At 36.2% G+C, this 19,355-nt stretch overlaps 1 protein-coding gene across 1 annotated transcript in view; it reads left to right on the top strand.

Moving 5' to 3' along the window:
- The first annotated feature begins 319 nt into the window (after positions 1–319).
- Positions 320–19,355, top strand: part of LOC145694361 (uncharacterized) — a 162,898-nt gene continuing 143,862 nt past the window's right edge. Inside the window, exon 1 of the mRNA XM_081770513.1 lies at positions 320–493. The gene's annotated coding sequence lies outside the window, so the exon portion shown is untranslated. The remainder of the gene's footprint in view (positions 494–19,355) is intronic.

The raw sequence follows: 19,355 nt of genomic DNA, 5'->3' as shown, positions 1-19,355 counted from the left end.
GCCCTTGTACTTAGGGTGTTTAGGTAGTGCAACAGTAAGATGTATCCTCGTGCACGGGAGATGAGAAGTAGCTGTTCTTAACTATTACCCTTTTGGAGAGCAATAAGAAAGAAATTAGTGAAATAATTATAATTTTTTTAACAATTATTTCGTGCTGTGGGCCAAAAGTAAACTTGCAAGACAGTATCTTTAGGATAGCAGTTAGAATGTAATAATAATTGCCTGTTTGTATGTAAAATTCTGTTAGCTTCAAGTTTAATTTTAAAACTTCTGGAAGCTTGTAGCTATTTCTAATGGAACTTGTTGGCAACACTACCATTGAGTAAGATGGCCCTTAATTTCCCATGATGCTTCGTGGCAAAAACACAGAGCACGTGTAGAGAATTTGTTTTATGTGAATAATTTTCACATATCTGACTAGAAGAGTTGTGTTAAAGCATAAAGCAAGGGCAGTAATTCTGCGAAAGGTGTATTGTGTGACCAGTAGTGATACGTAAGTATATTGTGTGTTTAAACATTCGTGTCACCAAATTTCCATGGGTGTCGGCATTATTATTTTTAGGTATAGCTGTTTGTTTATTATTATTTTCTAGAAATTTTGATTGGAAGGTAAAATACTATACAACACATGGGTTATTTGTGTGAAAGTGTATTTAACAGTCATTCATAGAACGACACAATATGGATATTGTGAGATTTCATTTATTTATATGAACTTTTAATTTAATATGGAGCAATGCACCACTAGAAGTGTATTGTATTTTTTTTTTTTTTCAGTATCCTTAGTTACCCAAGAACGTTTAGTGTGTTAGAGGCTTCTGCTTTTGTACAAGTTAAAAATACGTTCGTGGTTCCAAATGCAATATTTCATTTAGAGGGAAGGGTATTATTTAGCTTGCATTCGTGCTGTATCGCCGGACCGCACGAAAATCGAAAAGTACCATAATGTACAACGTTTTGATTAGATTAGCTTACGTTACGTGACATGAAGTTAACGGTAGGTTGAGTTACAAGTCAGTTTTCGTCAGTACTTTTACAATTTGGAATAAAAAAAATAACTGTTTGCGTTCTGGTGTATGGCATAAAAAGTAAGACAAATACAAACCAACCTGTGTTAGGTGGCCACTAAAAGGTATGAATATCTAAGCGGGTCAGGGCACAGTGAAGCTGGTGACCCGCGCAGGGTTGCGTCCGAAGGGAGCAGACATTTCAACGACGGTGAGTACATGCGTATGCTAGGGTGGGTTTTGGAAATAGTACGAGTTTCAAATGCACTTGTCATAGTTTCATATTAGTAACTCTCCACTTGGAAATATAAATTACAGCTTCTGTACACTGCAGAAATACACTGTAGCAGGAAATTGGGTTCGGGTAGATTGGTTTGGTTACATAAGATTCGATTGAGTTGAGCTACAAGTCTTTTACCCTCAAAACAAAGGCGTTTAAAGTTTTCCAATTTCGACAAGGAAATCATGTACAATAGCTATATATTTCCAGTTCGTTTCCAAATTTATGACAAGCTGTTCGCGTGTTTAGTGGGCAGTGTCTTTCACACATTTTCAACAACTAACACTCGTTATTTTTATATAGTTCTTTAAATCTCACAACTCGATATCTCACAACGTTAACATATTCTTGAGGTACTCCTAGTATTTGGCTTACGTGTTCTGAAGGAAATCAAATAGTCTTCTGTCAGGACAGCTTACCCAGGGATTTTAATCTTGAATATTATAGGGGATTTTATTTCTTTTCTATATTATATGGAATTATCAATCTTTTCTTTACTTTACAAAAATGTATATTTCATTCGTTCAGAGTTTATGCGCGAAGAAATGGAGATGGGGTTACCGATTCCGTTTGTGCGATGTGGAATCTCATAGTTTCATGTATACTATAGAACATGAATGAGTAATTAGCTGCTGATCTAAGTAATGTTCCTTCCAATATGTGATAAATATCCAATATTTCAATTGTATCGCTCGGGCATTTTTTGTCCAGATCACACAGAGTGAACATTAAAATGACCGATGGCGTAATTTTTAATTCCCTCTACAATGTGCTCATTTCGGGCGGGATTTTGTCCTTGGTTATTGTAGTAAACGCACACAAGTTCCTACAAGTATCATATTGCACAATATTTAGAGATAATGTTTAAATTTTTGATTTTGGAACTATATGAAAATACAAACAACAAAATGTGATATACTTGTTTTTAACGATGCGATGTTTAAGAAGAAATATATAAGCAAAAGGTTAGTGCTCACCGAGTATACTGGCCTTGTGCTTACATTTTTTTCAATGTTTTTTTTTTTATTACAAAAATATAACTAAATGTTAACACGAAAACAACTCCATTTATCATCATTAATAATTGTAATATAGTGAAGCAGAGCGTTCCATATCAATAGATAATAACAAAACAGTGCCTTACTAACCTTACTGAACAGTTTTCTTACATGCAGATACAGAATCTCATTTACTGAAAAATAATAATTTCACAGTAAATTGCGAAAGCTCACGTACTAAACCAAACAATATTAATGGCCGTTGTACAGAGCAATGGAGTGAACAATTGAAACTCGCTCTTTTACATTAGCCTATCGGTTTCAGTTATTGTGGAATTCCGAATATGTTTTAGTATATGATATTCGATGAACAAGTGCCAGGACTGCCAGGCGCGATATATGAATCTTTGCATCCCAGGTAGGTCTCAGATTCCCGTTTATTTTTATACTGTTTGGTTTAACGTCCCTCGATCGTGCATCGAGAGCCTAAGGGAGACAGTGATGATAAGATGGAGGAAGTCGGAGAAAATGAGAGAACTTATTAAAAAAAAAAAAAAAAAAAAGCATAGTGTTTATCTGCCACAAAGCCAACTTGGCATGGGCTGGGATAAATCAGGGACCCTATGCGCCAGAGTTGTCACTATGGCCCGAGTCAGACAATTATCACAACTACCATACAGTTCCATCAAACGCAAGTATTTCAATGCATATGACTTCTTGGTAATTTGAAGTAATTCAAGCAAAATTGCATCAAAATATTTAATGAGGTTCTTGATATTTTTTTCGTAATATTATTTGGAAGTGGAAATGATGAAGTCACTGAAAATTTTTATCGTGAAGAAAGAAAATTTAATAAAAAAAAAGTTTACCGAGGAGTCAAAATTACTCCATCGTACGTAGTCAAAACCTCCCCTGCTTATTTGCCTATCTTATACAACGCGATCACGGCTATAAGATAATCATACTCCCTCCTCTCATCTTGAACATTTACACAGCTGACACCTTTACACTTCAGCTCATCCAGTAATGTTTGACGCTTCAGATACCGCTCTTGACGTCGCTCGTAATTATTGTAGTTAGATGTCCATATCTCAGAATCCCATCAGGTTACAAAAATGAAAATTTGAGTTTGGCCAATGACTTAGAACAGGAGAAAAATTGTGTTGGTACTTACTCAAGATGCTCATGCAAGACGTTCGGGTTCGGACGAAATGAAAGGTGAAGGACAACACAAAATAACGTAAAGCTAATTGCTAGAAGGGCTACAGGGGATGGAAAAAAAAAAAAAACATACAGTACACGTAACCACTATACAACACGTGTTGCGGTTGCCGATCGGTTTTTTTTTTTTTTTTTTTTCAGTGTGTCATGTGAACTTTTTCTTCCGTCAGCAGTAACCAGTTCACCTGTGAGTGTCGTGGTGTGAAAATGGTGCGGTAAAATGAACGACCTGACAGACTTTCAACGAGGCATGATCGTTTGTGCCCGTCTGGTTGGAGTTTCAGCGGCAACAATGGCGAACATTTTGGGAGCATCGAAAGACACTGTGTTCAATGTCACGAAGGCATATCCAATTCATGGGCAAACAACGTCTACAAACCACAACAGTGGTCGAAAGACAATCCTGTCAGATAGGGACCGGAGGGCATTAAAACGGATTGTAGCAGCTAAAAAGAAGACCACTGCAAAATTTTGTTCTATAAAACGTAAAAATTCACCGCCAAAAATGTCAGGCCGGCTTTAGACGCTAACAAATCGCAAGCAAAGCGCGCTTCTATCGCGTGCATGAAAAACAGTAAGGAACACGAAAGACGAAACAAAATCAAGATGGAAGCAGGATACCTTAAAAAGTTGAAGAAGAAAAGAAGATTGTTACAATAGACCGAAGGGGAAGTCGAAGCATTTCAGAAGTTTTAAAGAGCTGAAAAAAGGGTAAAACAATATTAGCCAACTTAAAAGAGAGATAGAATCTACCAGTACAACTGTTTACAGTCAGTGTGAAATTTTTAAAGGATTGCTAAGGAAAAGTCACGAAATTTCATTTTGGAATTTTAGTAGACACCCGGCCCACAGGGAAGGTGAATCAGATTCATGAAGTATGGAGTGATGTCCCAGTAAGTAGCATTTTGTGGAGGAAACATAGATATCTTTAAAATTTAAGATGGCGAAGGACTTTTCGTGTGGTATCCCTCGTTGCATAACTACATCAGACATGAGGGTAATGCATAAAATGAAATTAAATAATGCCTTCCGTTTAATGACTCACAATCATATCCTGCGGGCTAAAGGAGACAGGTGGTAAATAATAATATTAGAAGAATTGCTGCTATTTGGATGTATGTCTCTTTTTCTGAGAATTGATAAACTGTTCACAGAAGACTGTTCACCAAGGTGACAATATTTGCTGCTTTTTCTTATAAACTAGTGCGTTAAAATGCATGCACTAATGTATTTTAAAATTTAGTTATTCACCCAATACTTTTGATGCAACAACAAGCAAACATAAAGAGATTGCAACAGTATATTTGGAGACCGAAGAAGAGAAAGTGGATATAAGAGGATTAAATTTATTGTATTCATAAAGTTACTAACCGTGTACATATTCTTACGGTATCAAATTTCCTTAAAAGCTCTATATTTCGATCACATTCCTCGAGCCGTTTCTTCAGGATACTCTAAATAATTGAAACTTGTCTGCTAGAGTTATAACACGAAGCATGTGTTCATTTTAATATGATGGTGTAAACCTTGTTTTTTAGTTCCTGATGTCAGGTACTCAAGGAATGTGCCCGGAATGCCGACATTTTAAGCATATGTGATCACCATAAAAATACGTATACGGTTAATATTTTTTTTTTATGATACTTTTCAAACTGTGTTCCTTACACCTCATTAGCATTTATTTTAATTTAATTTTAGTGATTTCATGTGTATTTTTATTATTTATTTATTTAAATTGAGAATTGTGAAGAGAAGTAGATGGAATAATGTTCAGAAGGGGAGCATCTGCCAATACATTTAGTAAGCGTTATAGCTTACATATAACTATCTTTTACGAACAACCTCGAACCGTGACCTTTCGTGGCTATACACTCCCGTGATCGTGGCAGTTCGGTTCAGTGAAAATTGAACAGTACTCTACAAGGAAGGCATCAGAATAAGGTAAATAGTGGTCAGCAACCACTGATGGCTTTTGTGGATGTTTCGTTGGTCCGATAGTTCTTGAGTTCAAGAAACACAAATGTACATGTATTTACACACCACTCTCTGTAGAGTTTTATTGTGTGTTTTATCCCCAAATTCGTTGTATTGATTTTTCTGGAGTTCATTTGCAGTGGAACTGAGCAAATACCTATCTCAAAACAGACATTTTGTTGGCTAGATTGTTTTTTGAAACACTCTTTCTTGTCCTTGTACCTAGAATAAATTTAGGATATGATATACGAATCAGAAATATTTAGGGTAAAATGTAGTACGTAAAAATTCGTGTTAAATATTGAAATGCTTCTTCTAGCCGTTTCGATGGTATTCGGGCGTCATTATCAAAAGTAAAAGAGCAAGGAAATTCAAAAAGGCAACAGAATATACACTGAGTTTCATCATGGTACCTATATTACGGCGAAAAGATGGAAATGCCAACTTCGGTTATGATTATTATTATTTTAGCAGATATGTTCGTAAATTAAATTATCACGTTTTTGAAAAGTTGTCAGAGACTGACAGGATTTTTAAAGTCAGTTGTTACCGGTACACCCAAAATTCAGAAACTGTTGCTTCCGTGTTGGACTTTGGCATCAATCAAGCAAATTTTTGCCGTTAACATGGTGGTCATGTTTTTTTGTAGATGTTTGAAGAGACGTTAAATAGGTAAGGATATTTAGTGGCTCCGATATGGTGTTTAGTACTACGGGTTATTATATTTCGCTTTGCTCTGGCAGTATACTTACCGTATTCTCTCTCGTACTCTCGAAATGAAATGACGTGTTTGATTTTAACGTCCCACGATAATGCCTTTTTGGCGAAGAGAGACGATTAAAGCAGTGAATGATGACGGAAGAATTGGTGGAATGAAAAAGTGGGAGAAAACGGGAGTACCTTGAGAAAACCCACGAGCACGATGTTGTCCACCACAAACTTAACTTGACCGGGGATCGAACCAGGGACCTCACGTCTCAGAGCTAAGCGCTCTACCACTGAGCGAGCCATCGTACCCCCCACGTACCCTGGAACAAACTTTGAATATTAAGAGAAGAAATGGAAGAAATATAACAGTAAAAGCTGCTTTCTTTTTACTTATAAATTGAAACTTCAGTTTGTCGTCAAATGTTTTAGGTGCTAGTCACATTTTATCCCATCATAGGTTGAAAAGTAAAAACTTTAAGTTTAACATCCCACGATTATATCTTTAGGCTAAGGGAAACGGATGATTAAGACAAGTGAATGATGGAAGAATCTTTGGAACAGGATTATGGGAGGAAACTGGAGTACACCGAAAAAACCCACGGGCACGTTATCTACCGCAAACTTGGACGGGGATCGAACTAGGGACTCCACGTACCAGAGGTGAGCGCTGTACAACTGAGCCACCGACTGCCCCATTTCCCAGCATAGATCGAACAACGAAGCTCGAGGAGAGTAGTATTTCATTGTATTAACAAGCCTTCTATGTCAAGCATGTTGGCAGGGTATTATTTACTAGTATAGATTACCCGCTTCGCTCGGTTAAAATAAATTTAAATGCACAGCTTCGTGTCTCATGAGTTTGGTACCTGTGAAATATGCTGTTTTCGTTTTTAGTGGCATCGGAAAGATCACTGTTCATCTCCGCGATCACGAAAACTATGGGTTCGACACTAATATTGGTCATTTTCTGTAATTTTTATCTATTTTACCCTCTCCCAAGTTGCATCGCTGATTTTCGTTTTAAACGGGATCGGAAGTGACACTGTTCATCTCATCCACCCCCAAAACTATGGATCAGACACTAATGTCGGCCATTTTCGATCATTATATATATACATACACAGGGGATAAAAAAAAATCTAAAAACACTTCATACAGGACACGTAAGTTTGGCCCTCCATTGTAAAACACGTGTTGCGATTGCCGATCGTTTTTTGTTCCCAATGTGTGATGTGGACCTTCCTCTTCCGTCAGCAGTAACCAGTTTACCTGTAAGTGTCGTGGTGTGAAAGTGGTGCGGTAAAATGGGCGACCTGACAGACTTCCAAAGAGGCATGATCGTTGGTGCATGTCTGGTTGGAGCTTCAATGGCAACAGTGGCGAACATTGTGGGGGTATCGAAAGGCACTGTGTCTAATGTCACGAGGGCATATCCAATTCATGGGCAAACAACGTCTACAAAGCACAACAGTGGTCGAAAGACAGTTCTGTCAGATAGGGACTAGAGGGAATTAAAACTGATTGTAGCAGCTAAAAAGAAGACCACTGCAATGTAAATTACGTCTGAACTCAATTCCGGCCTACAGAACCCGGTTTCATTGAAAACAGTGCGATGGGAACTTCGTAAAATGAAAATTCATGGCAGGGCCGCCATCGCCAAACCCCTGGTCACAGCAGTAAATGCGAAGAGGCGTATCCAGTGGTGCAAGGACCACAAGGCATGGACTCATGAGCAGTGGAAACACGTAATGTGGTCCGATGAATTGACCTTCACCTTGTTTCCAACAACCGGTCGTGTTTACATACGGAGAACACCGTCGCAGGCCTATGATACAGACTGTCTGCTCCCAACTGTAAAGCATGGGGATAGTTCTGTTACAGTATGGGCAGTGACATCGTGGTTTTCTGCAGGTCCCATCATAGCCCTGCATGGAATGATGAATGCTAAGGCGTATGAGGCCATTTTGGGGGACCAGATTATACCCATGGCCCAAATATTGTTCCCTGATGGTAATGGCATCTACCAAGATGATTTGGTACCCTGTCACGCTGTAAAAACGGGGAAATCATGGTTTGAGAAGGATGACCAGGAGCTATTACACCTTTCCTGGGCATGGTGGAAAGACTACAAGGTGGATGCAATGCAGTGCTACATTCTTGTCGCTCTGGCGCATGACGTCATCTTGGTCTCAGACGTGGCCAGCGAGAGTCAGATGAACTTTTAACAAGCGCTTGCTCGCTGGTATCTTACACGCAAACTTATCTTCTATTTATAGTGATCTTCAACGAAATAAAAATTTCAGTACAAACAATAATTATGTAAACGTAATGTAATCAATGCTTAAGCTAAGTGAATTCAAAGGAAGATATTTACAATAGCAAAAGAAACAGCAATATCAGTTCATATTAAACAACTTTGAAGCTTGAACAAGCCAATATTACTCACTACATTTTTTTTTGTTTTTTCTTTTCTTTCTTTCTTTCTTTTCTTTTTTAAACATCTGAAGTAATACACTCGAATATGTATAAGCCTGAATAATCTGTAACACAGTGTGTCGTTAATGCATTTCATTATTATATATTTATGTATGCTCAAGTATATTTTCGTAACACATTGATCGGTTTTGATTTATTATTATTTTGCTTGAAAGAGAATTCTTTACTGATGACCCCATATAAATTTTGAGAATATCTCAAGGGAGAATTCATGGTTTTCGTAAACAGAAATGCATGTACGTATATTTTCGTTATGTTTGGACAGTTTTTTTTTTTTCTTAAGAGGTTGCTCCCACGTAAGTTTCGTCAGAATCTCAGGGGAGGTTAAAAACTTTATTGAGCAGGGACGCGCGTATTTAATATTTTAAACACCGTTTTTATTTTTGATTTATATAAAAAAAAAATCATCTTATTTGAAATCGCTGATCGCTTATTTATAGAATTTGTATCTGAACAAAAGGTTTGGTGTAACTGACAGTTCTCTGAATATTAGTGTCAAAATTTACGCCATAACAAACTGTATTATTAAACATTTGTAAGAAATAAAACGTAACATATACTATTGTGTTCTAAAATATATAAAAATAAATATGTATATACAAAGCACCTCAAACAAAGAAATTGCAACATGACTATTTCAAGCAGAAAACAAAGTACTAGGCGTAGGTGAAGACGATGTAGGGGTGTTACAGCTAGACTAGGAAACATATAAACCATAAAATTACATAATTTTCTTAATTTTCTTGATAAGTTTTCTCTTTTCCGTCCCGAGGACTAAAGAAGACAAAAGATAAGTGCAAGTGAATGATTATGTGGAATTTGGTGGAATGAAAATGCGGGAGTACCCCGAGAAACTCACGGACACGATGTTGTCCACCAGAAACTCACTTGACCGAGAAGCGGACCAGTACCCGTTGCACCAGAGGTGAGCCTTCTGCCACTGAGCCACAGTGCTTCCTTGATTGGTTGAGAATCGACCATATTTTTTAACTGCAGTCATTCTTAATTTTGTAATTCTGGAGAGAACCCCTAAATATGTATCCAAAGTTATGATTAAAATGAACAAAAATTTCAGAATCTGAGTGTAAAAATGCCCCTACAATGTCGCCCTGACATGGTACGTGGATACTTTATTCTCTTGATCTAATACATTGTTATATATCTTTGTAACCGTTAATCATTATTGCGAACCTTCCATTCGTTAGTTAATTTGAAGTGCAACGTCCCGTTTCAGCACCGAGGCTACAGGGAATGCAGACCTCCAGAATGAAATGGGACCTGAATTACTTTAACGCGTTTAATGTTCTCCATTTGCGTAACTCGAGGGAGGTCTCCTAGATCATCGTGCCTCCCTTCTCAGGTTACATGCCTGCCTCTGTGGGGAAAAATTTATCTCAATATCTTATGTAGAAGGAAATGATGATGGAAATGATCACCTCTGTCGGTTCCCCTCCCTCATGATTTCGAATCCGGGTCTTGCCTCAAAGTTCGTCTTTATAAATCGTACTATTGGATTTTTGTATGCAGACTCAACACAAGCTACTGTAGCCTTATATAGTATTATTACATACTATTAATACTAAAAAGAAACTACGTAATGAAATCGCTTTTTTATAATTTCATTTAACATTGCATTTATTTATTGCTTTTATGTAAAACTTACCATATTTTAGGTTTATTTTGTTCTGTCGCCTGCAAGCTAAAATCCATTTGTGGAGACATTCCCCCTCTTTTTGAGGAAATCTAAAGTATTTTATCTTAGTTCCCTTAGTTTTTCTGTAATAATTACTACAGCCGTACACTGCACAGTTAGGCATTCTCGATATCATTTAAAAGAACAAAGTAACAAAGAATTTCCACTTGTCACTTAAAGCCGCGCCATTTCCCGTTGTCTCTTGCAAACCAGATGACGCCACAGCCACGACAGCGCTCCAGGTGACATGCGCATGCAACCACCTTGTAGTCTTTCCACCATGTTCCTGGGTCTCACAATCACCAGATCTGAACATAATTGAGCCATTGTGGTCTGAGTTAGAAAGGCGTGTTCGGTCTCATTACACTCCACCAGCATCCCTTGCGGAACTGGAGCATGTTTTTGAGGAACAATGGTACAAAATTCCACACACCACAATTCAGGAGCTGTATACGTCCATGATTTTCACACTTTTGCAAACGTTTTAGATTTTTTTGTTGTCCAACCCCTATATATATATATATATATATATATATATATATATATATATATATATATATATATATATATATATATATATATATATATATATCCATCCCTCCTCCTCCATGTTGCGAGTACAGCATCGGAAGTGTCACCTGTCATCTCAGCGACTCTGAAAACTATGAATTCGACACTAGTATATTATTTTTTTTTATCAGTTTATGTATTTCCCTTCCCCCCACCCCAAGATGCGGGACTGAATTTGGATGTAAACGGGATCGGAAGTATTACTGTTCATCTCAGTGACCCCGAAGACTATGGATTCGTCACTAATATTGGTCATTTTCGATCATTTTTATATATCTCGGGTGGGTGTGCAAAAGATGTTAAGTCACAAAATGTTACTTTTGAGAAAATTCAATTTGAAAGTTTGAAAATTCGACAAAAATCAGAAACTACAATATATGATTTTTTGTATATTTTATTTCAATTAATATTCCTTTGTGCACATTATACTCAGTTTTTAGTGCTTAACACCTTATAATAAAAATGTTCTAGATTTGTTTTTAGGACTATGTTTCAGAACTTGTGGACTTATCTGACTTTGCACTTAATAAAACTTACAGCACTTGTGGACTTACCTGTTTTTGCACTGAATGTTTAGACTTATGTTACACTGTGGATAATGCTATATCATTATTCTAATGGAACAAAGATTAATTTTGATAAAAATATATTACATTTCTGTTACAGTTTCGACTATTAGCTCTCTTCTATAGACAAACATTATATACTCAAGTAAGCATGTAATGTTTGACTGTAGAAGACAGAGCTAATCTGTCGAAACTGTAACAGAAATGTAATATATTTCTACCAAAATTAATCTCTGTGTGTTTTGCTCAGATTAATTCTATAATATGGTTAATGTCAGTTTACTAATCATTTTCATCTGGACTGCTTTCTGTTTTATCAGGAAATACATTTCGAACAGAGGATGCAGTTTTAATGACCTGTAAAACTCATGAAATACAGGGGATACAAACGGAAGCTGGTCCAAAATATCCTTCTTGTTTTCATTGCTGATTGCTATCGGTCCATTGTAGAGACGCATTGGCATCAAAACACTTGGCTTTCCCCTTCTTGAAACATCCATAGTTTTGAAATTTTCACGACTATTGTGTGTTGTCTTGTAAAATAATACACCTGGCTTTTGTTTCTCATAGCGTAACTACTTAATATGTCTCCACAGAAAACGTTCACCAGCATCGTCACTCTTGCGAAATTGAATAGATTCTGTTAACACACAGGAAAAATCGTAGAAATCTTCAAACATTTCACGTACTACAAATTGTTTTTTCTTCCCTGCTTGACGAATTAATTGAGCCCAGTCCTGGGGATGCTCGACGTTACCATTAAACTTTTTCTTCTTTTTCTCTATAACACTATGATCTGTATCACATTCCATATGTGTATGACCTGGTATTAGAAATTTGTGGTCAATAGTTTCAAGGTTCGTAGACTTCTGTAAAACTGTGAAGCACATGGCTGCAAAGTGGGAATTGCGATTCTGTCCAGCACATGAATCGGAGTACATAACTACTTGTTTCACTTCTGGATTCATATTTTCTAATAGAAAATGATAAACACATTTGCTCCTCTTCCACCGATTCCCTCATGCCACACACACACACACACAAAAAAAAGTTTGATTGTCACAATCGTGAACTGTAAGATTAAATGTCCATAACTGTCTTTTGTAAAATGATACTGAGTTCTGTAAAAAGGGAGTTGGAAGACATTGTTGTAAGTCAATTGTAATGAAATGAAATGAAAATGTCTTTATTGAAGCGGGCGAGGTTCAGCCATGGCTGCTCTACCACCTAACCCTTGTAATGGTCTTGCGTGTAATATCATTCCTAGACAGTTCTTTGTCGGAAGCTTTAGAGTTATATGCCACTTCGGCCTCTTCATGAAATTTATCCAACTGTGTTTTTATGGAAGGATCTCCGGACACTTTAAGTTGAAGAAATAACTTATCACAGACTTGACACGTATCTAGGTGCGGTTTCTTTATTTTCAAGTTCATTTTGTGGAATTCACGGTCATACAGACGTCTACTTACGGGAATCCCATTGCATATTCTCTTATACTCCTCATATAGTCCCGAAAGTGTCACGTATGGCAGTAAATACTTTTTACTGGAGTCTCGTCGGGAATAATGACTTTCATATGAGGGAACTGATTGAAAGTGTTTGCGAACCTCTTCCAGTTCATTTTCGGACTTGGTATTGGAAGATTTGTGGGTTCCTCGGCTACTAATGTATATAACACTAGAGAGAGAAAAACACGCTTCTTTTGGATTACAGACTCTATGAAGCTTTTGCTTTCACCAAAAATACACAAGAAGCAACTTTTACACGCTTCATGTCTTTTACCCGACACTTCGATGGGATACAAAACTGTCACTTGGCGATAGTGCTGCTTTTCAAACTCTTTCTGTCTGATTCTGGTTCTCTGCTTATTAGCAATATTCAGCAAACTAGAGATATACATAACTCATCGATTATAATCACCAAGAGCCCAGTAATTGTCAAATATATTTCTAAACACTTCTTCTGAACACAACATTTCACATTTGTTTCTACACACTCCGGGAAGCTGAAATGTACGAGCTAGAACGCATTTCACTTCCGAAGTAACATATGATTGATCTATATTTCTGAGACGTTTTCTCGTTTCACGAATTTTTCGTGTATCGTATTTCAAACCTCGTGATTCCTTCCGCCGTCTATTTTCACGGGACCTATCTTCCACAGGTACCTCGCGTTCGATGTCAGATGTTCCTGGTTTCTCTGATAAATTGTGCAGATCTGCACACTGCCCGAGCACGGTAATAGATGTTTCCCCCTCTCTCTCACTACTATCTTCTTTCATCACTTTTCTCTTACCAGTCTGTTTCTTGCGTCTCGTCCTATGACTTTTAAGCTTCTCTTCTGGTTCGGATTCTGTTGATTCGGATGCAGAATCATTCCGATCAAAATCCGGGTCTATTCCTATTGTTGCGCATTTGTGTTGTTCATAAAAATATTCAAATAGAGATAGAAAACAGAAACAGAGTAAAGTGATTGTATTTGTTTCAAACAAATACTACTTAACCTCTGAATAATACGAAAAACCAATATAATTCGAATAGTGATTAAGCAAATATTTTACAAGCTCGTTTTACCTTAACATATTTCACATAACTTTATTGCTTGCATTTGTTTCATTCACACGATGGAAATGTTTTCAACAATTAAGTGCAGTGCAAAACATGTTAAGTCACATTTTAGAGGACTTACCTTTCTTTTTAGACTCATATATGAATACACAGAGTTGGGAAAAACATGTTAAGTCCACTTGCTACGGACTTAACTTGTTTTGCACGAAATAGAATCAGTATGTCAAACATGACTGAAAACGCACGGGTTTGTAACATCATTGAAAAACCTGATAGGACTTAGCCGAGTATACACAATTGTAGAGAAAAATTTTCTTATTCAAATAGCGTGAAAAGCTCATTTATCTTCCCCTAATTTCTATTGTCAAAGTGATAAAAAACATCTCAGGTCTTAACCTTTTCTATGATGAAAATTTCATCGAGATCGGTCGGGTGGTTGAAGAATGATGAAGTCAGAAAGAGAGTCACTTTCATTTATTTATTTTTTACATATATCTCCTCCTTCCTTCCCCAGCGTTGTGCCGTCAAAGTAAAATGATAAAATCACTCCAGGTCCGAACCTTGTCTGTGTTGAAAATTTGATCGAGATCTGTTGTGTGGTTCAAGAGTTACTAAGTTTTATTTATTTTCATATATAACTCCCCGTCCCCTAGGTTCTGCCGTCAAGGTAAAATTACATAAAATTTTCCAGTCCCAAACCTCATCTATGTTGAAAATTTGTGATATCGGTCGAGTGGTTGAAGAGTTAAGTCACAAACCTAGTCACTTTTATTTATATTGATTTTAATCTATCCCCCCCCCCCCCCCTCGTTGTTTCGTTAAAGTGAATCGATTAAATGCAACCTCACCAATGTTGAAAATTTGGTCGAGATTGGGCGTTTGATTCAAGAGTTAAGTCCTCCCCACCCATAAGTTTTACCGTCAAAATGAATAGCTAAAAACACTCCCAGGCCAGAACTGCATCTACGTCAAAAATTTGATCGAGATCGGTCGGGCGGTTCAAGAAATTAAGCCCTTGATGGAGCCTGTTAGTCACAAGTTGTTTTCGTAATAATTGTACTGCACACAATATGTTACTCGAAAGTGAAAATGGTACTTGAACAAGAGAATCACGAAGAAGAAGAAATAGACTTAAAAATTTTCGTTAATCTAACCCCCGCCCCCTTTCCAAAAAAAGTAGTATGCTTTTTATGGGAAAATACAGCTATCCCCCATAAAACTCTATGAAGACTGCTTTGATCTAAAATTTGGAAGCAAAAAGTAAAAAAGACATCTGTATTAATTTATGTGCTGATGTATCTTAACGTACACATCAGAATTTGATAAAGTAATATCTTGGATCTAAATTTCAATAAATGTTCGATTTTGTTTCTTTTTACATTTTGTAACTTCAAATTAACATTACTTTCGGATAAAGATAATTTGGTGTATAGTGGAGCTAAACAGCTGCCTGTGACTGGTTTTAAACAGCAATTTGTCTTCTTGTAAGCATAAAATTCAATTTCCTATGTATCTAGTAAACTCGACATACAAATTGAGGGATAGTTGTTTTAATTAATATTAGTTGAAGGTGATTAAGTGTCTGTAATAGGTGAAATAGATTGGATTTTTTCCTGGTAATTCCACATAAACACATGCATAAGCAAAATTGAAAATGCGGCCGTATATCTAGGAAGGTGGTTCGATAAAACCACCTTCACGTCTCCCCACCCAATCTAATTAACTATTTCATAAGTAGAGACCGGATGTTAGGCAAAATGCCTATTTTTTAATATTAAAAATATGATCAAAAATGACATTTTAAAGTTTATATGGGTAGTTATAGTTTCAATTTAAGACCATTTTATTTTGCCTATTTCGCCCATTCCTGCCTAAATAATTGCTTTAGTGCCTAATGTTGCCTATTCTATGCATTTTCTTCAAATTAAGACTTATTGAGAAAAATATACATAATTTAGTATTTCAAGAAAGGGCTCTTTCCCTTTCTAGAAATACCTGGTGTTTCAAAACAATACCGACAATGTTTGGGAGATTATTCCTGGCACCAAGATAAAACAAAAAGTATGGACCAACTTGAGTGTACAAATACTTCCTTTCGAAGTCATAGGCAACCGAAAACATTAAAAAAAAAAAATGAAATTTAAAGGTCCATAGCTCCAATACTATGACTATGGGATCTACCGTAGTCGGATCAAGACTTCACTTAGGAACTAGTAAAGTGTCCTATCCAAATATCCATGTTTAAAAATCCTGCGATACTTTCGCAACAATTTTTATAGAGGTAGTTGAAAGTACTTCAAATTGTACGCCCGTAGGCAAATTCCTCCTTTAAAAATTGTGCGTTAGTACCGTTATAGATCTATAAAGTTATTATTTTTTTTCATATTTTTAGCAGCCTATAACTCCGAAAGGAAGCATTTGTGCATCCCAGTTGGTCTATACTTTTTATTTATCTTGGTGTCAGCAATCACCTTCCAAACGTTGTCGGTGTTGTTTTGAAACATCCTATATAAGTGCTGTTTGTAGTGAAAACATGTCATAAAACTTTGGACTGCTATGTGTACTGTCAATGCTGTAAAACCTTCGACTGGTGTGTGTACTGATAAAGTATAAAATTTGGACTTCTATGTGTACTGATAAGGGCTGTAGAGAATGTATTTACCAAATATATATATGGAATACATGTCAAGTTTCATTTTTATATATATATATAGTAAAGGAGATATTAAGAAACAGGTATATATCTATATTCTTCGAACATTATCTATGATTTCAATTTACAAGTATTTTTTAAATTGTATTGAGTATTTATCTTCATTATTTCGAGTTACATTTTAATGCCTATCTTATTGCCCATTTTTTAATTTTAAGTGCCTATTTTACTGCCTATATTTTAAATTTTAAGTGCCTATTTGCCTGCCTATTTTCCAGGTTTTTAATGCCTAAACATCCGGTCTCTATTCATAAGATAAATTGCTTCTTTTGGTTGTGACTACGCTGTTATCACGTCTCTCAAAGACTATTATATATATGGACTTCTGTTTGTAGATAAGGTTGCCACTATCCCTCCTGAACAAAGTTACTGAATCTCCTTACAATAAAAACAGGACAATATCGGTCGAGAAAGAAATTTAAATTCAAAATTGTAATGTTAAAAATTGAAAAATTTTCGTACTTTTGTAATTACTTTCTCCTGAATTTTGCATGTAAAGCCAACAGATGATGAAAATTCACATACTTCAAGCCAAGTTTATTTATTTATTTTAAACTTGAAATCGTATTTCTGGTTTCCACGATGAACAGAAAACAGTTTGTTTGGTTTGCACATTCTGCGAATTCAGCACAAAATATTGGATGTTGGCCTGCACACACAGTTCAGCTGTTAACTAAAAACTTGTGTCCAATTTTTTTTTTTTTTTTTTTTTTTTTTTTTTTTTTTTTTTTTTTTATGGAACGTTCATCAAATTGAAAATTTGTTTAGAAAATTCGTTCTTGGCTGGAACTAATAACACGCATGCTTGGAACTAGTTTTAGCATGTTCGGAACACTCGCATTTTTAGAGAGAGAGATCATTCATTTTGTTGTTGATGACAGGGTTCAGTAAAAAAAAAAAAAAACACTGGAATAATGAAGTGTCAGTATGTGGGTGCACTAATTTTAAAACACTGTAGTCTTTATGCATAATATCACCATCATCTAATTCAATGTTCAATGTATGTAAAATAAAAAAAAATATGTATGTGTGATGTTTTATGCAACCAGGCAGTTTCCTCAAATACCTGATGGTCGGGTCGAAACCGGAGAGGTGGCAACCCTTTTGTAGAGGGTGGAAACAATTGAAGAATGAATAGCACAGTCTTAACGCTGTACTTAAGGGTCTTCACTACAGCGAAATTAAACTACCGTTAGTTTTAGAGTTTTTCTGTAATATTCTCAAAACAAATAAAAATATTCGAAAAACAGAAACGTAGTGAAATAGATAATACGATTTTGCATGTGATACCGTTATCACAACTCATCTATCTGGTTTCGATTTCAAGTGTAGATAGATTTAACACTTTTTGCAGGTTCTGTAAATAGCGGCATAGCAAAAGCAGATAGGTAAATTGTGGTAAAGGTATCACATGCAAAATCGTATTGTCTAGTTCACTACGTTTCTGTTTTTCGAATATTTTTATTTGTTTTGAAGATATTACAGAAAAACTCTAAAATTAACCGTAGTTTAATTTTACTGTTGTGAAAACCCTTAAAAGATCTCACTAAAATTTGCTGACATGTCAATCTATCAATATTATCTCTCTTAAGTAGTAATAAGAGATGCATAAAAAATATTTTTGAAGAAACAAGAAGGGAGATTTGAATAGTTTGGTTCTACGTAAGAATATAACTACCTGCGTGCATTCGAAAGCTAAGTGAGACGTGTGGCTGTTTTCAGCATGTCTGTACATGTTAATCTCATGGACCATTTCTTGTGTAGTCCGGTTTGCGGACTGAGATGATTTTTCTGCTGTGATTGAATTGTGGGAGGACTATTTTCTGTCTGGAGTCTTCATGGTCTTTAGTAAGCGAAACGAGTGATGCAGCAGAGGAGAAAACTTGTTGCTAGCGCCGTGCACATTTAGTTTTCTTTTTTTGCCATTGAGAGGGCGTGGTGATCTAGCATTAGCCGAAGTGGGTCAATCGTAACGAATTTCGCAAGCTTGCTTGCGTATTTCCTGATTCAAAAAAAGTCGCCCAGGGGTTCATTAGAGACTAGTATTTTATGTTGGATGTAATATATAATTTTTATATTTAACAGGAGAGAGTTAATACAAAGGTAACAGAAGTTAAGGAATTCATATTCAGAGTGAAATAGATGTTTTCATGTGTGAGGGTTCCATAAGGCTGTTTGATATCGGAAACAGCAGAGTTAAGTCCAGACTGATACGAAAGGAAAGCGGCAGAACATTTTTCCCGGGAAAACTTAATAAACCGGAGATGAAAGTGATACTGAGAAAATACTATTAATCCGGGTTGAGCACGATCGGAGAAATGCTCCGGGGGTATTAGTTTTTCGAAGCCACCCCCTGAAATATGGGCGTCTCTGGTACCATATCTCGTATTGCCTTCTGTTGTTTAATTTCATATCTTCGTGAATAATACTCCCAAAGTGTTGAAAATTGAATCACCTATTCTATAAAGGTAACCAAAGGAAAATTTAATCACCTATTCTATAAAGGTAACCAAGAAAGTTATGTCGCTTTTTCATCCACAACCTTCGAACATTGATATGTTA

Source organism: Thermobia domestica, chromosome 9 (assembly GCF_964235325.1).
Source record: "Thermobia domestica chromosome 9, izTheDome1.hap1.1, whole genome shotgun sequence".
In the NCBI taxonomy this organism is placed as follows: domain Eukaryota; kingdom Metazoa; phylum Arthropoda; class Insecta; order Zygentoma; family Lepismatidae; genus Thermobia; species Thermobia domestica.
This window is presented reverse-complemented; position numbering and strand designations above follow the sequence as displayed.